At 44.4% G+C, this 26505-nt stretch overlaps 1 protein-coding gene across 4 annotated transcripts in view; it reads right to left on the bottom strand.

Moving 5' to 3' along the window:
* KCNIP1 (potassium voltage-gated channel interacting protein 1) overlaps nt 1-26505 on the bottom strand; it is a 455664-nt gene that overhangs the window by 196452 nt on the left and 232707 nt on the right. The window lies entirely within an intron of this gene.

The raw sequence follows: 26505 nt of genomic DNA, 5'->3' as shown, positions 1-26505 counted from the left end.
CACAATTATTGTCTAATCTTGAGAATGCTTCATACTAAATACTGAACATTCAGTGTCCCACCTTGCTTCCCCATTGAAATTCAGCACAACCCTTGGTGGCACTCCAGTACTACTGAAAGCAGTTTAACCTTCTACCTGGCTGCCCTGCACACACCAACGGGCTGCTCAAAGAGATTCTGCAGAGCCTGTTCTTTCCCTGAGCTGGGACATCACCATTACCCTTCAGCATCCGAGCCCTCCCCAGGCAGAGGCTCCTCTCCAGGTAAGTGCTTGGGGTTCCTGTGAATTCCAGCCTCAGGCTGGCTGTTGACTCCCATCACAGCAAACCCTTTTCTCTAGCAAGCACCACCACAGTGGGAAGTGTTGCAGCTCCTGCTAAGACATAGGAGGATAAGGAGTAATTTTTTTATGCATCTTTTTATAGGGCTCTCCCTCATAGCTTATCCAGACATATTCTTATCTGTGTTAATTTGGTCTCTTCAAGGCTAGTTACAACTCATTGGATAAGACAGTCTCATTAAGATCTTAACTTAGGTTGGATATTTATATTCTCAGTATCACCAGCAAAATTTATAAAAAACTGGTATCAGGTACAGACCTGCCTGAAGCTAAAAGGTCACATTCCTTCCCCAAAGCAGTTGACAGGTTATCACCAAAAGCTCAAAGACTTGTGTTTTTGCTGCCCCTCACTCACAGGAATTCCATGCCCAGCTCCCCAGCACCAAGGCTACATAAGCACATGATTGCTCTTGAAAAATCTGCCTCCATTTTGGTGTATATGGAAGATTCACCTGCTAGCAAATCCAAAACTAACTGAACACCAAGGAGTGAGAAATGTTGAGGATTTGAGTAATAGCAAGAGATTATAACCCTATGAATACCTGAATGCTGAGAGTTACAAAGGAGGCAGAAGAAGGCGCTGGAGAAATCTCTGCTTGACAGGGTTTGTAGGGGGAGGAATGAACAGGAGGGTTTTGCAATGAAAAACAAAAGGCTAAACGGATGTGTGAAACCTTTGGACCAGGTTTTCAAGGTGGGACTACAAGATTTCAGATTTGGAAAAATCCTTTGTAATTACTGTGACACTGATGACATAAAATAATCATTGCTTGCAAAAACACTGCAGGAGTGTTCTTGCAGGAACGTTAGTCACAGGTATGTAGAATACTCATGAATTTCAGTCTTGCACAAATGAATATCCCCCCACTCCCCACCTTCACACTGAGAACTGCTGTCCTGTTACCTCTCCACTAACGCAGTCTGAGATTCCAGAGCCCCACACACCCAGAACATACATTTCCAGGTAATTAAGTGACCATCACTGCGGCAAACACTCAAAAGCAAACATTCACAGTCTAAAAATCTCTCCTGTGATTGCTTAGGAACAAACAACTGATTTCACTGGAGTCAGAGCTGATTCACAGAATAACATGGAAACTAAAACAAAGGGGCTAAACCTGAAATCAATAGCTGAAGCAGCTCCCTCTCACCATAACCATTTGGCAGGTAATATATAAGGAAACAGTGACTATAATGAAAATTATTCCAAGAAGCACAAAAACAACAACGACAACTAAGTGCTGTAGAAATTCTAGGTTTTGAAGGCATTTTTGTTTGCACAAAATGTAAATGCTCTTTATTCACTGCAAAAAAACCATGATAGAGATGTTTGTGCATCCACAGAAATGGTGAGAAGCTCCCTGGAAAACACTCCCTGCAGTGAATGAATGGGATGGGCCCTGGAGCTGGGCACACACCCACAGCTGCTATCAGGTGCCAGGTGGCCTGGGCAGAAAGGCAACAGCAGAGGTTGGGGTCCGTAAGAGAGGGGAGGGATGATTGGCCCAGAGTACACCACAACTGCATTTCAAATCAATTACTGTAAAACTTGTTTTCCACACACACATTTCAACTATGTGTTGCTGATAATTTGGTTTACCTTTATGTCAAAAGTCAGTAAAAATACCATGAGAAGGTGTAATCCTGGAGACAGAGGAGTCAACAAGGTGAAGATCGTCCTGGGCTACACAGAGGTGGAGCTGTGGATGTGTGGCACTGGCTACCAGTCCATCCATGCTGCCAACATGCTGTTCTGCGTCCAGAACCATGTCAGGAGTGAGTCCCTGCCCTGGTGTCCTGTGCCCACCTCTAGTGCTGATGAGTGGGCAGCTCCATTGGCTGCTGTGTCAACCTCAGGAGCTCTTTCCCCATAGGATGCTTTATGTTTTGCTGTGATGCTCTTGTCACTGCAGGGAGCTTAGAGTAGAGATTCAGTCATTAGAGAGTGTCCAAAGGAGGGCAACAAAGATGGGGAAAGACCTGGAGGGGCAGTGTGTGAGGACACTGAGGGCCCTTGGTGTGTTCAGCTGGAGAAGAGGAGACTGAGAGGAGTCCTCACTGCAGGTACAACTTCCTTGACAGAGGCAGAGGAGAGGGGCAGGCATTGATTTCTGCTCTGTGGGGACCAGGGACAGCACCCAGGTAACGGCCTGGAGTTGTGTCAGGGCAGGGTTAGGTTGGATCTCAGGGAAAGGTTGTTCCCCCAGAGGTTGGTGGGCACTAACCAGGCTCCCCAGGGCAGTGGGCACAGCCCCAAGGCTGCCAGAGCTCCAGGAGTGTTTGGATGATGCTCTGGGGCACAGGGTGTGACTCCTGGGGGTGGTCCTGTGCAAGGCTAAGTGTTGCACTTGATGATCTTTGTGGGCCCCTTCCAACTCAGCATGTTCTGTGATTCACATTCTCCATAAGCCTTATGTACTATCCCCCCCACCACAAGGCACAGCACAGTGGGAAGTGCCCCAGGCCAGGCAGCACCAGGCACTGGGACTCACCCTGGCTGTGCAGCCTCAGTGCTCCAAGGCCCATCATCACTGCCTGCAGCCATGGACAGCCCTTCAGCAGCCCTTAGACCAGATAGAATGGCACAGATCAGGCTTACACCACGCAACACACACCAGGAATTATATGCACATTAACTACAGACAGATTTTAAATCCTTCTCTTTGTGTTGCCCAGTGAGCTGCAGTACAAGTTGTATCAGGGTTAACTGAAGATAGAACATTAAAATTAAACTTGTCTATTACTAGTTATTACAGAAAGGCTTTCTCTATAGAAAAAGGGAGAAACACTCTGGCTGGGAGCACTGAGTCCCATGCAGTGATCAGTCAGAGACAATCATGCAGGGGAACAGGTCACAAAAAATTCTGAAATGAACTGCAAAATACCTTTACTGAAAAAAAGTTGTGACTTTTCCTGAAGGTGAAAAATAGTAAGTTATTAGCAGAAGTAAAGACAACAAGATTTGTAGCTAAAGACGATAGCTTTTGGTAGCCTGGATGAAATAATCAGGCTAAAACAAACCAGGGTTTTGAAGTGCTCAAGCCTCCACGTTCTGCCTTGTTTGCTGGTTACACTGGTTGGTGTAATAAAACATGACACTCCTTTGGTCAACTCTTACCCCCCTTGGATCATCTTAGGCGATGGCAGTAGAAGCTGCTTTTTTACTGTTGGTGTTATGGTTGTGCAGGATGTTCTCCTCTTGTTTTAAAGCGAGTAATGAGAAGGCCTTATTTAGTCTATAGATGGGTGTCCAGAACTGAAGCCCAGTTTTTCATTAGACTCTAGTTGCCACAGTATTCATACAGCAAAAGCCAGTGTTTCACTGGCTGGGTTTGCTTTCTCTCCCCTTCCACACATACCAGTAATGAAGGTGGGCAACTCTAACTGAGCCAAAAGGGCAGCGATTTGTGTTCACTCAGAGCAGTAATCATTTAACCCATAGACGAAGGAGCTTAAGTATTGAAAAATCTGCATTCCTCTATTGATACACGAACAAAGGTCAGTGTCAGCACATCTGGCAGTGCTGAGCTTAGCAGTGCCCTCCTCGTGGAACACAGATAAAGGATGGATGCTTTTGGATTATCAGATTAAGCATCACCTGGAGAAACCAGACTCATGTCACAGCTTTTAATAATGATCCTTTTGAGCCACCATCAATCTTTACCACTCATAAACTGAATTTGCTCTTTAGCTGATGGTGTGCTGGTTGAGCCTGTGTGCAACAAAATTCTGTTTCATATAATCTTTAAAGCCACGGGAACTTGACCATACAAACACTGTGACTGTGTGACTTGCTCACTGATGTTGGAAACCAAATGGGAGGTGAAGAAAAGGGACAAAGGAGCATACAAAAGCAAAGAAAGGTGATTCTGCCTGCAAACAGTCATCAAAGGAGCCTTTGACATTGTCTGTCAGCTGTGGTGGCTTTCCCTGAGTGACAAAAGAACCACACGCTCCCTGCCTTGGATCTTTCATTAAACCTCAAAAAGCAAATGAAGCCTCTGCTCTAATGCAGACATTAAACAGGACAAACTTGAATGACACTTGTCAGAAAAGAGAAGTTTCAGGCAGTCTGGCTGGTACACAGCATTTCAGCCTTTCACCAAGAGTGAGTGGAACAAGAGAGTGTTGGGTCTTACCAACAGACCTACATCAACAGGAAGCGGCTGGAAAATCTCCTTCCCGGATCTGGGGGGCCACACACACTGCCAAGTATGCAATCCTGTGTCCCAATACCTTGGAGGCAAAGGCTCAGTGGTGCTGAAAGCATGGATAGGGTAGGGAAGGAGGACCAAAGCTCTGTGGGTGATGATAAGTAATATTTACATTTGAAACCATTTCTGGATACAGCACAGAGATATTTGGGAGCTGCACCACCTACACACACAATGTAAGTGTATGTAGTGAAAGTGGTTTTTAACTTGTCAGGAATATGCTCTTGTGTATGAAATAAGAACTTCCATGGAATGGCACCATCTTCTATAGCTCTTCATAGCTACAAACTAAACACAAGATTACTGATTTTCAGAGCAGAAGATAGGGATTTCTCTTTGGTTTTCTTTGCTTTCCTTTGCTTTCTATGCAAGACATATTCAAGGAAGAAAAAATATATTCAGAAACATTTCTCAAATATTTCTTCTTTTAACCTTGTCTAGGAAAAGAGCCAACTATTTCCAATTGTCTGTAGAAACATCAAAGTTGAAACCTCCTACACCAGCCCTGCATACTGTCAAAAGTACAAGAGCCAAAGAAGACAGAACACAAGGTTAGTACCGCTGCAGGTATTTGTCCTGCCCTAGCCTGAGATCCATTAAATATGTTTCCATTTAAGCAGTCTCTTTTTGTTTCTCTTTAATGAACATGGCATGCCAAAATGACCTTAGTGCTGCATAAAGATGATGTAGCTCAAAGTGAAATTAGAAGACTGTCCTAAAGGACATGTTCAAGGCCTATAAATGTTAATACTGTATTTTCCACTGAACTCTGCTCGACAAACTTCTCTATGACTATTCCAGGCATGATTTTTATTATAGCCACATTTCCGCCTCTCAATCACTGGGATTTCATTTCCCTATGAACAAGTAACTATCCAGGGATTTTTGGCAGCTTAGTGTTGTTCTAACTCATTGGTCCTGTAATTAGCTCCAAATGTTGTTTTTGTGAAGCTGTATTCTTCTTGATGTATCCTAAAGTCCCCAGCAATCTTCTATACTGAGTCTATTATATTAATGCTAGGACACATTAATATATAAATAGCATTAAAATTGCAAAAAACTGCTCTCTGGATGTTTTCCAGGCACATCTTTGAAAAGGGAAGGTTTTGTTTAAAATATTATGCACTTGAGGATGTACTAAATCTCTACTTTCTGGAATATATTTGTAGTTCCAAATTCAAAAACTCTCGGGTTTCCTCACAAATCTTTCAGGAAGGATGGCTTGAAATGGGAAAGTTCATGGCATAAACAATGAGCAAATGAACTCTTTCTGAGAGACTGACAGTGGCCATAGCATAATACTGTGATTTCACCCATTTTAGTTCACACACTATTTTATCCCTTAAATATCCTGCGGATACAAGGATATCAGGAGAAAAAAGCAAACATGTTTTAAGACTGGTGCTGGGACTGCAGTATCTGAGGGTAGAATTGATCCTCAGTGTGGAACCCTCATGCTGAGACACTCAGGAGGGAAAGCTGCTCACAGAGCAAGATGGGACCATCATCCAAGACCATCAAGGAGGTCCTTCAGTTTTGTGATCTGTACTCACCACAGATGTATTCATGTATATGCACATACTTACACATATGTATTTGTGCATTCTTGGCACTACATCAGCCTGAAAATCTGTTTTCTTCAGAAGGGAAAGCTAATCATGGAATCACGAATCACATAATGGTTTGGGTTGGAAGGGATCTTAATGATCAGTTAGTTCCAACACCCTGCCATGGGCAGGGACTCCTTCCACTAACCCAGGTTGTTCCAAGCCCTGTCCAGCCTAGTCTTGAACACTTTCAGGGAAAAGGCATCCACAACTTCTCTGGGCAACCTGTGCCAGGGCCTGCCCACCCTCACAGGGAAGAATTTCTTCCTAATATCCCATCTAAACCCACTCCCTTTCAGTGTGAAGCCATTCCCTCTTGTTCTGCCACTCCAAGGCCTTGTAAATAGTCTCTATCCATCTTTCTTGTAGGGTGTCTTTGGGTATTGGAAGGCTGGAATTAGGTCACCTCAGAGCCTTCTTTTATCCAGGCTGAACAGTTCCAATTCTCTCAGCCTTTCCTCCCAACAAAGCTGCTCCATCCTCTGATCATCTTGGTGACTCTCTCCAGCAGCTCCATGTCCTTTTTGCGCTGGCCCCAGGGCTGGAGGCAGCTCTGCAGGTGGGGTCTCACCTGAGGGGGCAGAGGGGCACAATCCCCCCTGTCCTGCTGCCCACCCTGTGGGACCAGCCCAGGACATGGGGGGGTCTGGGCTGGGCCATGTCCAGCCTATCCCCCACCAGCCCCCAGGTCCTTCTCCCCAGGGCTGTTCCATCTGCTGATCCCCAGCCTGGACTGATCCCAGGGGTTGCCCTGACTCAAGTGCAGCACCAGCACTTGACCTTGTTAAACCACATGTGAATATCATGCATCCACTTCTCAAACTTGTCCATGTCTCTCTGGAGGGGCCCGTCCTTCAGGATTGTCACTGCCAGATGTCATCTGCAACTTTGATGAGGGTGCAGTAGATCATTTTGTCTAATGATTTACAAGCTCCTACTTCAACTTTTCTCTTTATTGACACCTTCTCAGGTGAGGCCAGACAAGTACCGCCCTTGCTGCCTGCATGTTCAGGTGGGAAAAGCAACACAAAGAGCAACCATACCATGGGGCAGAAAGGTGAGTGGGCAAGGACCTCTCCATCACTCAGAGAGGGGTGAGAGAAAGGCTGCTATGGAAAAAGCACTTTAATCCACTTCTGACTGTGATCTCACTCCATGAAATCACATAAAGTGATTATTTAAGGACTAACTAAGAGGAGTTTCACAAGTGCAGCCCTAAAGTTTCCTACTACCCAAGACTGGAAATGTCCTGCAGCCTGGGAGAGGTCAGGAAATGGCATCCTCCCAGATTCTGGCATCAGGTTACCAACAGAGCTGCACAACCTCTGAAGAGCTTTTTCTTCATGATTTACTCCCACATGGCAGGAATAAGGAAAAGCATTGCACCAGTTAACTATGGGTTCCATCCTCATTTGGGTTTTTGCTTTAAAAAGGCCAGGTATAAACCTGCATGAATGGATTCATTTCACATCAAGGACTGCTCCAGCATCCCTTGGGGTATTGCTGGACAGGCCCACTGAGTCAGCAGCAAGACTGGCACAGTCAGGCCCCTGTGCTGTGCTGACATGCAGCAGAGGCTGCCTGGCTGCTCTCCGTGCCCTTGGGCCTTGCCTGGAGTCACTGGAAAGTTGTTAGACCCCTTTAATTTGTAAGCCTATTGATGAGCATTTAATGTTAATGAAATGTTACTGCTGAGTAATTCTGGCAGATGAGACACGGTTAGTTCATTGTGCATCTAATTTATTTAGAGCTAAATGTTTGCCCTTGTTCTCTTTACACACTAAAAAAGCCAGATTTAGAAAAAACCTTGCATATGAAATAAGACAATTCTTTAGAAAGTCAGACAAATTTCTGAGTAAATTCTTGTATTTCAGCTTCCCATGAAACTGTGTCCAGGGGCATATATCCTGCCAAGATGGAAAGGGAAGGTGTATGCTGCTCCCAGTGCCTACTTACTCGTAAGACTTGGGAGGAAGGAGATGAGAACTATCTCTACCAAATCATTTTAGCAAATACAATGGTAGTGAACAACTTAAAGAGGCTCTACACAATGCTACAAGTAGGGAAAGGTCCTGGTTGTGCCAGTGGATCAGGAGAAGCCCAGTTTTGTCCTCTCTGAGTACCAAATTTAGAGCATCTGTGCTATCCTGCACCGTGACTGCCACAGCATCCTATCTGAACACCAACTCCCTACATTGCATACAGTGTCTTAATTGTGGCAGCCATCAGGAGAAACAGATAACCTCGGTGCCAACAGGAAGGTATTAAATCTCATGAACAACAGTCTCCTGCCTGTGTGTGAGCTGGCACTGCAAGGAGCTGCCACGCTCACACATTCTACACCTCTGCACCTCCACTGCGGGGATGCAGCTTTTGACACAACAGATTAGTAGAAAACAGTCTGAGATAACATCTTTCAGCTGCCTTTCCCAAAGAAATATGATTGACATACGACAACATTAATATTTCCCCTCGCCCAAGAAAAACACATCCATTTTTGCTATAACACTACACCATAATCCTGTCTTGACCAATGCTGGTGTTATCTTCTACTGGCAGATGTAACCCTGAGCTAAGGAGACTTTGCAATTACATTATTTGCTGAATGACTGAGCAAATCTAGAAAAATAGAAGGTAAAAGGTCTGCCCTACTGCAGATCTCTGCCCCACTGCCTGAGAGATGTTTTCTGATTTGCTGCACCTGAGCATGCTGAGCCCCATGGGGCAGCCAGCGGTGAGGAGACAACACGTCACAGCCAGCACCTGAGCTCCTCTGGGCCCTCAGTGCTGGTCAGGGGCTTTTACAGTTAGCAGGACATGGCTCCATGGTGAAGCTTGGGCATGTGGCCTTACCTGGCTCACCTGGTTTAAGGAGAAAGCTGTACTTTCTGGAGGAGGGAGGCATACCAAGGGAGGTAGAGCTGTAATTTAATTGTTGGCAGTTTATTTGACAGCAAATCCCTAAAGGGCAATATATTATTACATAATGTGCCAGCCAGTAGTTCAGCTCATCCCTGTGTATTACTGAATGGTATAAAGCACTGAGACTCCCAACAGAGAAGCTGGTTTGGAGAGCTCAGCACCTCTAACTGCTGAGCTCAGCACAGACTAAGCATCAATAGCACAGCTTCTCAGGGAATGCAGTATGGAAAAGTGAATGTGGAGGACTTTTTAGTAATGTGGGGATGGGATTTTGCTGCCTTCCACCCACAATCAGTGGTGTGTTTCCTCCCCCTCCCTTATTTCTTTCTCTTTTAATAAGGAAACATTTCATCTACTCACAATAATTGGAAGACTTACAAGGAGAGATGGACAGCAGGTCAAAGTATCTGTTCACCATAAAGAGAGAGAAATAGAAATAACACATAATAAAATTGTCTTTTTCTTTCTTTTTTTCATGTTGACCTGGTGGCAGGCAAAGGTTTGGGGGTACCTGCTGCCCCAGCTCCTTCAGAGATGGAGCAAGCAAGCAGGCATGTGGCTGATGTCAGTGCAATGTCAGTGAAACTTTAGGCTCAAGCAGCAGCTAAAATGAAATCAAGACAATAAAATACAACCACTCTGCCAAAAGGATACCAGTGTGGGTTGGGAGTGTGCTGGGCATGCTTACAGGGTGGAGAGGAATCTTTTATTTTTTCACTATTTCCCATATTTAAGAGATGTGCAGAAAATAGAGACAGCAAGCAGAAATCAGATTTGTTCCTCTCTGAGTTTCCTTTCATATTTTTCTAAATGCAAATACCTGAATTACTACCTTTTCTATATGTCATCTGTGAAATTAAAACAAGGCTTTCTGCAGGTTTTTGTTGTTACTCCTTTTGCTTTCCCTTTTGCTGGGAATGTTTCTGAATGGATAGTAACAAGTTAAGGTGCTGCAGAGAAAGCAGTTAACAGCCATCCATTCTGTGCTGGCAAATAAAAAGTGCTTCAGCAAAGAGGAGGAAAGAAAATAAGGAGAGAGGACACACCATACTTACAATTCCTCTCACATTTAAGCCCCCAGTGAACATATCTAGTACCAGTATGCCAATACTTCCCTTTTATGGTTGACTGATAAATTATTACATTTATCTGATGCCTAGCAACTATCAATTAACACTTTGAAATTAGATTTCATTTATATGCCTCAATCTCTTAGTTGTTTTCTTCCGGACAACATGACCCCAGAGATCCAAAATCCCTCACAGTTAGAACAAACAATATTTGTCTCCACTCCTGCGACACCACCTGCAGGGATGGATATTTTGGCAACACATTTGTGTTCATTCAGCCTGTCACAACTACACCTGTGCCTGAGACAGCCCCAGGTACATGGCTGATGGTCTTGTCCTTTAAAACATGACCAGCTTTGTGAAATCCATCAATGGAAGCTGCTGTAGCAGAGAAAACAATGAAGGCTTTCCCAAGTGGGTGGGGAATGGCCATTTCATTATGGAATGTAAAGCAGTGGAGCAGAGTCCGTGCAACAGGCACTCCCCAGCAATGGCTCATCGATGCACCAAACCAGCTTCAGAGTTATGTCCAGGGAATTAATGATGGAGTCAGTCAGGACAGACCCAGCAGAGACAGGATGACATATGTCAGGAAAATATAAATCACACAGACTCAACTACATCATGGATTAAATCTTTGATATGAACTTCTCTGGGAAGCTTATGTGAGGCTGGGAGCAGTCTGTTGGTGTTGCTGACTGACACTGGTCACTGCAACACACTCTGTTCACTGTTCTAAGCTAAAACTTCACAGAATTGGAGAAATTTTTCAACCTAATGATTTTTTTTTTCTTTTTGGAAATTTGGATACAGCAACTCAGCTGGTTTTGTAGGTGAAGCTGCACAAAAACATCGGGGTATTTTTGTTTGTTTGTTTTATTAAAATAATTGGACAATGTCTTTGACCACTGAGCCAGGGCTTTTCCCTTGCCTTGGTTCCTGACGTTGCTCCCCGCTTGACCTGAATTTCCAGGATTTACAGTCAGGATGCAGGTTAATTTTGTGCAGAAAACTTCTACTCTGGCATCACTGGGTTTTGAGTGCTTAACTGGGCAACATTTGTACTTTGCTGATGGGAAGGACCTGCCTGCATAGGATGGAGGATCAGCACAAAGCCAGCATCTCTGATGCCAGGTAAGAGGGAGTGTAACTCACACCCTTTATTTAGCTAATACAGTTAAAGTGCAGCTCAGAATAACGAAGGAAGAGCACTTTCCCAATAAAACCAAGGATAAGGGAGGGCTGAAATATTGCTGAGTCAGCTCTGTGGAGCACAAACACAGACTGCTCCTTACTTCAGATAAACTGCATCCAGTCTGCCCAGAGCAAGCTCTACATGCTGCAGACCGATGCAGTGGAAATGCCACAGGCAGCTCTTTATAGATACTGTCAGCCTCAAAGAAGGACTGCTCAGGAAAACCACTGTAAGTGTACAGCATTCCTGCTTTTTATGTTTGTTATCCCATTGCTACTGCTGCAGTCTGCCATGCACTGTCACTGACAGAAGGAACAACCATGGAATGGGCAATATATAAATATGCATAAATATGTAGTAAGATAAACCAAAAGCTATATGGTGCCAGAGAAATTTCATCTCACTTACTCCTGTTGAATTTTTATGACAAGATGCCATGGGATTTCCTTGAACAGTTCCTGTGAGCTCAATCCCAAGGAATTGCTTTGAGATGTGGCATGAGGACTGGAGTCAAAAACCGCCTCTGCAAAGGCCTCCTAAAAATGCACTCACTTTTGGACACTGGGAAATGCTCTTCTGAACTTCCATGCATACAACCATGGGACAGATGGTGCCTCCCTGCCTGCTGCCTGGGGCGAGGAGGAGGTACTGGCTGAGCATGTTGAGCATCACATATAAGAACCAGGACAAAGCCAAGTGTACATAAATCAAGCAACAAAGAGAGTGACATAAATAATCATTCTAAAGATCCATGTTCACCAACAACCACAACCCAGTTGCTCCTTACATTAGACAAAACAAACCACAGTAAAAGTATTCTAAGAATATCTTCAAAATATTGTTCTATTCCACAACACAACCTAAAAGTGATCCATCCAGCAGCACACAAGTACCTGACAAACTGGGATCATGCTTGAGGGAGAAAGGGGTTTGCTGTGGGGTGAATAATTCCTTCCCCCCAGGACACAGAATGGTGAAGTGACCCTTCACACTCAGGAGCCAGAGTTTGCCCTGTGGCCCTGCTAAGGATGGTGGCAGCCTGGACCAGGCTCCTGATGCCATCCTGGCCCAGAGAAAGTCTCTGTGCTTCTCCAATATTGTCAAAGCAGTTTGCAAATACACAACTAAAAAGAGCAGGAAAGAAGCATTGCTGAACAGCAGAACACTGAGTTATGAATGAGATTCATGGCTGTATTACTCAAAGTCATCTTACCCTGTCTTGAATATTTTATTTCAAAGGCATAAACATAATTTTATTAATTTCAAAAAACATTTGGAGGGATGCTGAACTATTTATTGTTTGAAGCAGCCAAACAAACTGCTTGTCAAAACAGATTTTAAAACTTAACACAGTCTCAAATAATGAAGTGTAGTTTAGAAGGTGCACAGTTTGAGCTCCTCTTCAAAAAAAGTAGTCAAAGGAGGTGCTTTTAAATGTTTAATTCCCAGGTGCTGTTTTTTTTCTCTGAGCAGTCATGTGCCAGCACACTCTGCAGTGCTCCCAGTCTTCTCCCATCCCATCCCATCCCATCCCATCCCATCCCATCCCATCCCATCCCATCCCATCCCATCCCATCCCATCTCGAGCAATGAGAGCCTCCAACATCCCTGGTACTCTCCCACAGGGCACATCTGAAACCTGTGCTGAACCAAGGGCAAGTTTCTCTGCTTGACCTGTCCCTAGTTCACAACTTTGCAGAAGCAATGGGGTGTCCTAAACACTGATTGATTGGGCCTGCGATATCTGGCTTTGCAGAGGAGCTGCCTGAGTTTTCTTTTAGTGTGTTAGATTCAAACACCAATTTGCTGGGCTTGGAGCCACAGCATGGTTCTCCAGAGCACACCGAGCCATAGCACAGCCCCAGTCCAGCCCTCATTCACATGTACCACAACACTGGTATGGCAGTGACTCACTGAGAATGGCTTAGTTGTCTCAATTCTTGGTACAAACTCTAACAGAAACTCTTGGTACAAACTCTAACAGGGGAACTATAATGGTATTTTGCATAGACCATGCCAAACATACTGCCAAACTTCTTAATTTCACCAAATTCTATTAACACATTATTGTATACAATACAAGCTGGAGATAAGCCTCAAAGGACAACAAGTTCATGGAGGCATCAGGTGTTTATCTGGTTCCTACACTGAGGAAGTGCCAGAGCAGAAATATTGGTCACATATGATGCTTTGGACACCTTCCAAGTGTCAGAGGGCAGTGCTGGATGCAATGTTAGGAACTTGAAAGACCAATCCCACCTGCATCACACTGAGATGCGGTACAGAGCAACTGGTTGGGGGAATACCTGGCAGCAAATTGCTTCAGCCATGGGGCCTGTGTTTTCTATTAATTTGTTTGTGACTGTCCACAAGCTGTATGTGACCTGGAAGCACCATTCTGCTTAATGCTCATACCTGTAATACTTGTACTATATTATTCTGATACTTTATGTCTCTAGCTGTTGAGTTTTACGGTTTTAAAGATTTGAGAGAATGGACAACACCCACTGTCAGAGCATCTGCCCAGGAATAGGCTGGATGGTGGGAGCCCTTTCCACAGGACTCAACCTGAAGGAAGGATGGAAATCTGCCCATGGAGCATGGAACCAGCAAAAAAGCCCACCAGCTGCTGCACTGAGGATGTTTGACAGAAAAACACCACAGAAAATCTGAAGCTCTGTCGTATCTACCACTCGTTTCTTCTGGCAGTCCCATTAGTCCTCAACATCCCCACTGTGAGAGGCTACCACTGGCACCCACTGCTGCACATCAGCTCTGTGTGGGAGCCCAATGGTGCTCCTTGAACTGCAGTTAAATTCTGTGTCCTTGTTTAAACATTCAGAGGATACTATTCTTTTCAAAGCACGTTTCAATGTCTATGAGTGCATCCAAAATAGCAGAAAACCTGGATATAAGGTATCAGGCAGGCTTGTAAAACTGTCCCCAGGAAAATCCCAGGATCAGCATCAAATCCATTACCAGCTTTTTACCCTCAGACCAATTATTCTGCAGGCTTTCACATCTGTCATTTTAAATTTTATTTACAGTTAAGATCACCAGAGCCATAAAAGAAACAAAAGGCTTTAGCATGAAACTGATTCCTGCTGTTTTGAAGACAGATCATGTATTAGACACTTTATTAAACAACAGCTCCTAGGCATCTTCTCATTTGCATCTTGGTACCTTGTTAATATTTAAACATTGTTATTAAAGAAAAAAAATGGAAAAGGTATTTCCCTGAATTTTGTTATCAAAGAGTTTCTTTTCCCCAGTGAAATGATTGCAATGACTTTATTTGGCAGCACAAGAGAATAAACACACGGGAAAAAGAGTTTCAAAGGATTTAAGAATACAAAATAGTATGCCAAAGCTGTGTGTAGAGATACATAATTTCAAGGTTCTCCATCAGGGTGTTTGCACACCAAAGGAAACATCAAGTAAGAGGCAAAAGCTCTGGAAGTATATTAAGAGGCATCAAAAATTGAAATAAATTAGTAAAAACAGCAGAAAGAAGTAATGACCTTACAATAATTTATGACCTTGTAGAACCTCTATTTGGTTGGATGTAATGTTCCCTCTATTCTGCTGATAGAGGTCACACACTTGGGGCTTTTTGTCGACCTGGCATGAAAATAACACTGTGATTTCACATCACTTTTTGAAATGAAGGAAACCATTTGCCAGTGGTCTTAACATCTCAACTGTGTGCCTGTATCACCACTCATCATAAGATATGGCACAAAGAGCACACATTACACCCTGAGGTCATTTTGACCTCAAAAGCACTTTCCTTCAATTTGTTTCAGGGTACTTTCTATTGTGTACCAAGTCTTGGAATACCACTGGGTTCAATTATTACTCCCAAAAGAACTGAAGCTAGAGGTGGCAGGAGAGTTTGTGGAGGACAGTGCAATAACGTGGCAATGCTTGGTTTGAACACTCTAGACCAAAGGGCATTTTTGTCACAGTATGAGTGTCAGAAATTGTGGACTCCTCAGCAGTGGCAGGAAACAGAAAAATGAAGAACAGTCTTAATCTGTTTTCTTGAAACACTGTAGAAAGTTTGAGAAGAAAAATAAGTACATGCTGCACTTGGATGAAAAGCTGCTCATTGCCAGAGCCATTTAAGGTGAGGAACTGGATGAAGCTCTCCTGCATCTCCAGGAGGAGACTTGGCCAGCTGAATGTCTGGTCATGCAAACTGGATGTATCAAGAGGAGGAAACAAAAGGCAGAGAGCCAGCAGCAAGGACATGATCACAGAGAACAGTGTTACAGAGAGGAGGTTGGAATCAGCCTCTCCCACCCTGCCAAGTATTCTAATAACTCAGCTGATGGGCTTTGGCAGGAAGAAGGTACTGCCACCACAAGCTAACAAAGCAGTTGCCTCTCTGCTACACCACATTTACTGTAAGGGCTCAAAAATCAAACATTTTTTACATGGCATATGAACAATTTCAGCATTTCCTGTAAACTAAGTGATAAAAACCATTGCCCTGCTCTGCCCATCCTTTGCTTCCCCTCTTCCAAGCACTTTTCCTGCTTGTTCTATACACGCGTGGCCTTTGCTGCATCTAGAGCACCTGTGAAGTGCAATACCTTAACCTCACTGTGGTTAGAACCAAGTATTTAGTTCCTAGGCTATGATGTTGCCCAGAGTCAGTAAAAAAATTCAGTTTCTGGGAGGTACCATCATCCCCTCCAAGCATTTCCTGATCTTGGTTACTTGTTACTCATCTCACTAGCTGTGTAGATGATAAATTTCAAAGCAAACCCCAGCCCATTCTGCCTTGAGAGAAGATGCTGAAATATCATCTGACAATGACATTGGGAGAAAAAAAAGGCATTAGCATTACATTATCTGCTTCCAGATAATTTCCCAGATGAATCACTATAAAAGGCTCTGAATGGTCTCTTGCTCTTTTTTTTTTCTTTGCATAACATTTCATTGTACTCAAGACTTGAGGAGCTATAATTTATCAGGCTTTTATCTGCATCAGAGCATTGTTTTCAGCTGAGTCCCTGGTCACGGGAGAAGTGGCAAGGCCAAGTTTGCAAGGCTGGGAATTAACCTGTAAGCAGCAGAGCGCAGAGGCCCCTGTGAGAGGAGGGGACTCTAATAGAAAGAGCATTGCTGAGTGCTGGTGATACCCCATTATCACCTCATCTGCGCAGCACTAAAGGCTTTTGCCTTTGTGGGTGATTATTCTTGAAGAAAGCCCATGTCATGGCACATCATCACCAGCCCCAGGTGACTGCGCAGCTGTCCACAAAGTTCAGAGGACACCTCTGGCTCTCTCTTCAACAAATCCTAAACCATCATAACAACTCCAGTGATTGACATCACAGGACTTTTATCTGGGTCAGACTTTAGCGTGCTGTGACCTTCTCCCCTGGCCCAAGGGCTGTGCTAGCCCCGTCCCTGCCTGACCTCCACACAGCCCTAGACCCTCCTGCCCTCCTCTACAGCTCTGCTGAAGACTCGGGAGCTGTGAGAAGGGTCTCAGCTGTGCCAATCTCCCAGTGTCAGTCTCACCCAGGTCACATTCTCCTTTGCAGTGATGGCCAAGGTACTGGAGGAAGGCACCTTGAACTCCCTGCAGTGCCTCAGCTGCTGCTGTGGGTGCTCAGTGCACCGACACCCTCTGGGTGCTGCTGCAAGCCCACGGCAACTGCAGGCTGGGCAAAATGGGGCAAGACTCACACCTGGTTACTTTGCAGCAGGCCTGGCGGTGCTGGAGTCCAAAGCAACTTCCTCAACACCTTGCAGTGACACTTCCCCATGTCCCACTGAGCTGACACTGCCTCTGGAGACATTTGTCCCCTGCCTGCCAACCCACTGATCTTGAGAACACCCCCAGAGCCAACCCTGTTTTGGCAACCTTGTGCCAAAACAGCCCTACAGGAATTAAAAAAACAGGATTGTACAACCTCAGGCAGATGTGTGAACTTTGAAAGACTGAAGGCAGGCTTGTGCATCATGCAGGAGGGCTGGCCCTAATTACCATCTCCCAGGCAATGCTGAGTAGCTGCTGCTGAACACTCAATGTGAATTCCAGCTGCCTCCCTAGGAAACAGAGATAATCACCAAACAGAGATATTCACCAAGTCCTTCCCTCCTGGTCCATGTGTGTGGTTGGTTTTTCATTCACGGTAACAAGACCACTACACAGTTTACATCTTTCTGTCTACCAGAAGATTTGGTCAAAACAATAGTTTGCCGCAGAACAAAGTAACAAAACCTGTAACAAACCCAAGTGATAAACAGATATGTGTTAAAGGAAAGAAGATTTTTGTCATTCATTATCTCTAATGTTCTCGGATATGAGGTGATTATGGGCTGGGAGAAGTGACGCAGTGATAACAATTAAAGGAGAGCTTCTCAGATGTGTTTTTCAGTGTCCAAACTGTGCTGTTTGGCTTCCATGCAGACAATACAGAGAGACCCACAGTGTGGGGTGGCCCTACCTCATCCAGTACAGCCCCAGGAATTCAGGTGTCTGATGATTCTCAGTCACTTGCAGCCAACCAGCTGCTGGTTCACTGCACAGTGCTGCGTTTTGCCACTTCATGCCCATGCAGTGGCAGTGCCATATGGCAGCAGATCCTACACTTCAGTTTCGGTGCCATTATGGATGGCACCTGTCAGGCTGCCAAGTGGACCGTCATTATCACTCAAGATGTAATTTGGCACAAATTCTATATGGCAGTCAATTGCGTGTATTATAATCACCTCTTAAAACTGTGACTCCATAGATATAGTATCCCTCTGAGACAGTCTTTACCTGTTATATTAAACTTACAGATATTTAAAATGTCAGATAATCTTTCATCTGAATTGCACTGTTCTCTAATACAGTCAATCAGCAGCTCTGCATGTGGGTTTTGGCAGGAAGAAGCTGCTTTTCTACATTTGCTCACAAATGTCCCATTTGTCTTCAGATGTGAGAAACTAATTTGGTTGTGTGTCATCCTGAGTTCTTTGGTTATTACACTACTAAATGTGAAACATCACATCTCAAAGATGAGGCAACTTGTCAAGGTGCAAAATCTTGTCTTTTATTTTACCTTCACTAAAACATGCTGTGTAATAACCTTCATTTTCAAGTAAAACTACGCTAAAAAGATGTAATAACTGTCTGCACATTTGTTTTAAAAGGTGTTTCTCACTGTTAGTTTTTGCACTGTCAGAACTGTTGTGGTTAGTAAACTGAGGAGCCTGGCTTACTCATATCTCATATCTTACTACATCAAACATCTGATTCCCTTTTCTCAAAGGCAAGAAGATGGAGTGCTCCAGAACATGAGAGGCATGGCTCAGTCCTCCCTCCTTCCTCAGCCGAGGTTGCTGCTCTCTCTGGCCTCTCCTGGTGTAAGTGCCACCACGTTTGCACACATGTGCCAGCCCTGTCACCCAGGTGTCCCTCTGCTGCAGCAGCACAGCTATGAGGAGCAGAGCTGGCCAGAAGCTATGTCTGGAAGCTGCAGCTTCATGTAAAAAGTCTCTTTCTATACAACAGCACCTGCACTGCTGGATTTCTTAATTGGCTACAGAACCTGCTGATGCAGGCAATACCCCACTGGCCACACTGGCCATACACATCAGCATTCTCATAACCACTCATACTGGTCTTGGGGACACTGTGGCCCCAGTGAGGTCACCCCATGTCTTTATCATGGCTGTGCCCAGGCCTCCCCCTGCTGATGGAGCAGGTTCACCATTTTTGGCTCAGCTATTCTTACTAAGCCTACACAGAAGCTGCAAACCCTCCCTTCCCCATTTCAAGGGGTTTTACTAAACTTCACTTCTACCCCATGTATAAGTAAGAAATAAACTAATGGCCCTGATCTAAGTCTGGTGAAAGTCAGTGCTACAATGCTGAACTAGTGTCAGCCACAAGATGCCATACCACCTCCTCCTTTCCTGTGTTCAAACAGAGGAGAGGAGACACTTCAAGCAGGGAGATAAGCAAGCTCAGAAGTAACAGGGATCTTTATAAGAGTTAAGCTCTAGTCTAGAATGCACAGCTTTGACAGCAAAGTCATGTGCAGCCCATTGCAAAGCCTGACACTGTCCTCCAAAAGCAGCAGCACTGTCCTCTACCACAGCCAAGGCCACCTACTCTGTGGACACTGTCAGGAGATACCAACTGGGAGAGGTGTATGACTGCTGAGACCAGCAGGAGTTGGAAGCTTGGTGCTCAGAGCACAGGGAGGGACTGACTGTGCCCACAGCATACCCAGGACCTCACAGAGAGCCAGGACAGGCTCTGGGCACTGCAAAGTTGTGGCTGTCACACCAGACCCCCCTGAGGCCTGGCAGCATTCCATCGCTGTTCCCCACACATGGCAGCAGGAGCCATTGCTGCCTCTTGGTTTGACCATAATTGCCTTTATTGTTCCCATGCTGTTGTTGACAGATCTCTGTTAGTAACTTGCTTTGTGGGGAGCTAGTTTAACATAACACATGACTACTGAGTTTACATTACTCTGTGTAAAAATCAAAAGGCCAGCCCAAGTAGATACATTGTACACTCTTGTCCAGCTTCTTTTCCCAACCCCCAGAGGTGCTTAAGGAAGTCACCATCTCATGAAGCACCCTAGTCCAGTTTGCAGGGATTTCTGTGTTTCTTTTGTTGTGCAAAACATTTTACATTGACTGTGGTGTTGCCATGTCAATACAATAACACAGAATTGGACAAGACAAGGAATTCACAAGACTGTCTGAGACACAGAGGATGCAATTCCATGGGAATTTGCAAAATCATATGCACTAAAGCAGATACTGTGCTGAGAATGAGTCCTGGACTCGGGCAGGGTGATCTTCTGCCCCCAAACTTCCCCTACCACAAATGAATCCCAGGGACTTTAAAAAAACACATTAATTACAGTTTGCACATTCAGAACCAGTGTTCATGAAGGAAGATGCTCTCTGCAGGACCAATGACAGTTTACAAAGGATCCTCTTGTTCAAATGTCTTCAGCTTATTCTGCGGGAGGCAGAGGCTCAGCAAAGCCCAGACTGAGCATCTGTCTGATGTCAGACCATGCCTGAGATCCCCCCATGCAGCTCTCGAGCTGAATGAGGCTGTGGCATTACTTCCAACAGAAATTATAAACAGTTTATCACCCTTAAATAAGTTAGAATTAAGAATTTAATGTGCTATGGTCACAGAAGACCAGTGTAAGAGAATATAATTTCCTTTCTGCACGACAAATCCTATATACCTGCAGCAGGGCCCTTGACATCCCTCTGGAGGGACCAATTCAAGCAATGCATTTCTAGCTCTCTTTCCTTTAGTTTTACACACATACCTTTCAGCCAGTAAGATTATGAATAGCATAGACATTCACACACTGTACCACCGCAGAGCATCATCATCTTTTGTAATGAGGAAGAATAATTTCCCTATATAAAAAAAAAACAACCAAAGAAAAAGTAGTAGATTGATAGTTCTCCTCCTCCTCTTTCTTCCCAGCATGAGTCAAGTTTATTAAAAACCTGCACATTTCAAGTACTAAATTTGAATGTATGTATTTCCCATTGGTAAGGTACCTGGGAAGCTCCAAAGCCAGTCAAGTCACCAGACACACAGATCTTTCACTTTTTGTAAATGCTCTTGAAATTAGCTGATGTATAAGGGTGACCCCATCTTTACAGCCTTTATTCTCTGGGACACAAATTAGCAATTCTCACCTCCACACCTGCTTTCTCTAGAAAATGCTGATCCCCCATCTCCCAGTCATCCCTATTTGCTTCATGGTGGTCTTGGCCAGACACAGATCATCCACTCAGCAATGTAACCAGCACTAAAGCTTTTACTTATTTGCAGCTTTTTAGCCCAGATCTCTTCTGCTCTGTGCATGGGTTACATAAAGGTACTGCTCCACCCCCACCTCTATTTTGAACAGACAGCTCTTGTGAGTGCAGCAGGGCCAGCTGCAAAAATCATCATTCCCAGCATCATGCGGTAAGGCCAACAATCTCATCCCCAGAGTCTGAGCTCATCCTCACTGGCACTGCTGCACTTCCCTTTCCCAAGCCCTAAGGAGGTCACATGCACCCTTAGAAAGGGGCCCTGTCTCTGATCATGCTACCTAGAGCTGCACTGTTACATGGGTTCACACTGATACAGGGCAGGGTTACACGAGATGTTGGGAAAAAATTGTTCCCTCTGAGGATGTACAGGCCCTGGCACAGGGTGCCCAAAGAAGCTGTGGCTGCCCCATGCCTGGAAGTGTCCAAGGCCAGGTTGGACAAGGCTTGAAGCAATCTGGTCTTGTGTCCCTGGAAGGTGTCCCTGTCCTTGGAACAAGATGGTCATTAAGGTCCTTTCCAATCCAAACCATTCTATGACTCTATGACTCCACTGTGTTCTCACAGATGAAAATACATCCTATGGCTTTACCTCAACAGACAGACCTTGAACACCTTACACAATCAAAGAATTAAACTGTACAGGATATTTCCAAATCTTCTCCAAGCACTTCAGAACACTGAGTTTTCAGTGCCACAAAAACTCCTCTCAAGTTATAGAAATCTTTCTCAAGACAATTTTATTCATGACATTCGACTATATTGCTTAGTGAATTCATTTCAAAGGGAGTGAATTCTCTGAATGCAAAAACACTGCAGGTGACTACTTCTACTGTCAGGAAGGGCTAGGGGCTAAGGAAGAAGGAAAACTATTGCTACGAAAAAGAGAAAGTGTGTTTAAAAATTATCATCTCATTGCTCAAACCTCAAGAGAGAGGTTTCAGTGACAGAAGCCTAGCAGGTGAGGAACTGGGTATATTCTTCGGGCTGCAGCAGTACCAACACCTGCAGGTTAACTGAAAACAGACTTAGTGCTCAGCAGAGGAACAAAAAGTGATGCTTGGTCATTTGGGTCCTGAGAGGAGGCATTAATATCAGCTATGATCAGCCTTACAGCAGCCACTACTGAGTACCTGATTAGAGGCTATATAACACTTTTCTTCCAGCTTGAGGCTTGGTTCACACTTAGCCTTGCATGTACTAACAGAAGATAAAAAGTAATTCTTTATCTCTTTCTCTCCTGAGAGGTACATGAGAGCAGAATCAATACAACATAATAGCAGGACTTCTTATGAAAAGAATTAGAATTAAATACACATTTTGCAGAATGTCAAAAGGAAATTCCAGGTATGGATCATCCAGCTCCCAGAACTCACCTAAGGGCTCATCAACCTCAGTGTCTCCACTGAGTACACCACCTCAGAGAAACAGATACTAACAGACATGTTCTTCCTTATCCAAATATTTAAGTATTGACACAATAAAGTCCATGGAAGAGTCTTCATTTAATTGATAAAGTTGTTCCCAAGAGACACATGGACTGGAGACATCTATCCAGTCCCTTTCTGATAGCAGCATCTTCTGTGTTTCCCTGCACTGTTAAGCAAGAGACAGCAGCAGCAGTGAACTGCTTTTAATACTTGTCTGTATTGGCTACAGAGAAGTCATTGTCAGGTAAAATAATTGTCAACTGCCACTATTCTTGCTGAGCTCTTTCTCCAGAATGTTTTAATCTTACTGTAGTCCTTGGCATATGCTGCAGAGCTCTCATCCTGCCTTTTCACTTAGGATATTTCTGATCACTATTATACTTCTTTATGGTGTTCTGAAAGAAGACATGTGCAGGCTTTACAGACTCATAGGATATTCCTGTGTTGGAAAGGACCTACTGGAATTATCAAAGTCCAGCTCCTGGCTCTGCACAGGACAGTCCCAAGAATCCAACCATTTAATAGCAACATACCAAGAAGGTAAATTGAACCTTTGCAATAACCCTAATTTTTGGAACAGAGTGGCCACAAAATTAACTTCCCGGACTCTGCTGACAGAGTCCCCAGAGCATGGAGCTGAGACTGCAACCTCAGGCCACCTTTCCAGGCTTTGAGAGTAGCCTGAATGCTACCAAGCCCTGCACAGGGGACAGCCTGACCCCACCACTGCTGGGAAGATGAAGATGAGAAAATTTCTCATGTCCCAGGTAATAACTCAGCCAGAGAGAAAAAACTCATCAGGTCTCTGAATCACCATGTAGCCTTTGTGCTGGAAAGAAGCCTGATAAAGGCTCCCTGAGAAGGCTTCATGCTTTTTGTGCTCTCCCTGCTCTCCCCGACAGTGCCTCACAGTGCCAGACCACCACCTTAGACCAACAAAATATTAAGCACTAGCGCAGTTCAGGTCCTTGTGCCATTCCAGACACCTTTAATGGGAAACACATCCATAAATACTTGAGTTTATCCAGGGAATGCATGCAAATAGAGGGAGAGTCTGATCCTGCCAGATTCTTTCTTGCAGATGATTCCACTGCTGCTGGAACACTTGTGACTCACCCCTGTTTTGCAATTAGCCAGTGAACCATTCAAGCTCTTCTTAGGTCTTTAATCAGTAAGTCTCTGAATTCAAGAGAAAGAATATGATCCCCAATTGCTTTACAGATGAAGCAGAGGGTGCCATGCCCAAAATCTCCATCTGTTTGATGGAGGTCTGAGAATAACCTCCATCCAAGAGGCCCCAGCACTAACCCTGCTCACCAGTTAATTGCTACATCCCTCATCAGTAAGGTTTGGATCCTTAAATTTGAGTGATGGAAGCCAGTTACATCCTCAGCTAATTGGTTTGTCTAGGCAAAGGCAGGAGTGGGCAGGAGCCAGCTCTCTGCTAAATATGACCTATGGCTTACAAAAGTTCCCCTGAGGGTGCTCAGCCCCGTACTCCACACTGCTGGCAATGCTCTGGAGATCACAAAAGCAAGTCAAGATGCTCCTTCCTGAAAATGAAATTTGGCACAAATAGCTATGTGGGTCTTTGTCAGCAGCTCCTTGCTTTCTCCTGCCCAGGGGCAAAGTCATAAATAAGTTTCATGCTCTTGGGAAACGTGACAGTTATTGTTCAATAACTGTATTATAGGCTCATTCTTGGCAAGGAATAATGGCAGTCAGGGAAGCGAAGGGACAGTAGCATTTTACTTCACAGAAACTGAAATACCTCAAAGAAACATGAAATCTGTGATAGCCAACACTGGTGTATGCTTTATACATTGGCAACTTCCTCTCATTTTGGTACTACTGCTCTCAATTTTTAAAGATGTTTGTGATGTACGACGTATAGGATAGCAAACTCATTAAAAATGCTTTTCCCTGTCACGTTGTATCTTTATAATGTGGTAGGAGTTTTGCAAGCTGGGAAGAATGGGATCTGGTGGTAGGACAGGAGTGCAGAAGCCCACTGGGCCTGTATCCTGTGCCCCCTGCACCTGTCCCATGGTTGGCAAGCTCCAAAGCAAATATTTTCACTTAAAATACAAAACTCTGAGGTAAGGAGCAAGGAGCTCACCTCATTTTTTCTTTAAATGAAAGGTCCAGAGAGCCCTGTTTGGGAGAGTCCTGCACTCATCATGGGATGATGTTTCCAGAAGCACTTCTTGACTCTAGGGATGGTGCTAAAAGTGCAGGCTTTGTCTTAGTAAAACAAACTTGGAATGCCAGCACAGGAGAGGTGAGGGAACTGTTGCCATGGCACACAAATACATGGGTTCCCCTTGCTAGGTCACACCTTTGCCTGAACATATCCAGTCAACAGGAGTCCTGGCTTCAGTAACATCTGGTCAGTGCAGCACTCAGTGATGGGTGTAGAAGTCTGGAGAGAGACTTGTATGGCAACACACAAGGTGTGTCCCACATCAACCTTTGGTTCACGTCTACTCACACTGAACAACAAATGGATTCACTGTGCAGGGTTTGGTGTGTTTAAATTCGTTCATCACAAAAAGTCTGCTCTGTGTTTACATCTCCCTTGGAGGAACACCACCTCAACTGCAATAACCACTGCTGAGCCTGCCCTCATCAGCCTCCCTGCAGGCTCTGCACAGACTCAGCTTCTCCAGGTGTCTAAACCTTGTTTCCTGACCCCACAAATAACCCATAGACAGCAGCTCACCTGCAATGCAGGGCCCAGGCAACACAGACTCCTGCACCCAACCTCCCATTGGCTCAGCCATGTGGGGCTCTGCACTGGCAGCCAGTGATTCAATGACAGGAGATAAAAGTAGACAACATTGAAATATTCCTTTTGCAGAAACAGGACACAGTGTGTTGTTGATCCCTCCAAAGCCAGGGTTTGTCTTGGGAGCCTATTATTGAAGGCACCTCCACTGTGACATGCAGCCACCCCTCCCAGCCGTTGGCAGAAGTACCAGACAGGCAGTGTGTGTCCATCAAGGGAAACAGCACGAGAGTCTGAATTCCCACTGCTCCCCTTTCACTTCTGAATTAACTTCAGAGTTCGCAGCTTTCACAGCCTTTGTAATAAGTCAAGCTGAAAAGAAATCGGCCATGCTAAAGCTCTTCTTACCCACAGAGAGAAATGATCCAGCATCAACAAAATGGATCACAGATTTCCTATGTACAGAAAATGACCATTGCTTTAGATCAGGGAATAAAAACGGATCTACATCCACACAATATTATTAGTAGTGAAGTGATTGCTCTGTGGAGAAGGTCTAGTTAAGCACTGATTGAGGAAGCACACAAGCTCTGGAACTGAACAGACTCGTGCAGAATGAACAGACTGAGAGAAAAAGTAGGAAACGAAAGGTGTTGGAAAGATATGAGGCACTGTCATGTGTCTGCATGCTAATTAGCAATTTGGAATTGCAGTGAATCAAATCACTTTTTTTCTTTAATCAAAGACTGTCCTTTTTCAAAACCAGAGGCTTTCAATAATTAGTTAGTATATGTTTCTCTTTTTATCCAGTCTTGCCCTTCTCATTTATTTTGTGGTCTTCATTTAGGTCTTTCCTTCTGGATTTTTTTTTTATCCTTTGTAATTGCTTTTGGAAACAGCAGAGCCTAAGGCTTGATTTACAGCTCCTTCCACCTAAGTACAAAGACTCACATAGGAAAATGTACTAACATACAGAAGAGAAAAATAGAAAAAAGGGAAAGAAAAAAACAGAAGGTGGAAAAATCAGAACTATGAACTTTCCAAAAGGGAGGCAGGAAAAATGCATAGTGCTTTACATGTTTTAGCCCAGTTTATGAGGATGTAATGCATAGAAAGATGGGGTATCTGTGCCCTGGATAAGGCAGATGAACATTGTGTTCAGGCACCACTCATGGCCAATGAGA

Source organism: Pithys albifrons, chromosome 15 (assembly GCF_047495875.1).
Source record: "Pithys albifrons albifrons isolate INPA30051 chromosome 15, PitAlb_v1, whole genome shotgun sequence".
Lineage (NCBI taxonomy): Eukaryota > Metazoa > Chordata > Aves > Passeriformes > Thamnophilidae > Pithys > Pithys albifrons.
This window is presented reverse-complemented; position numbering and strand designations above follow the sequence as displayed.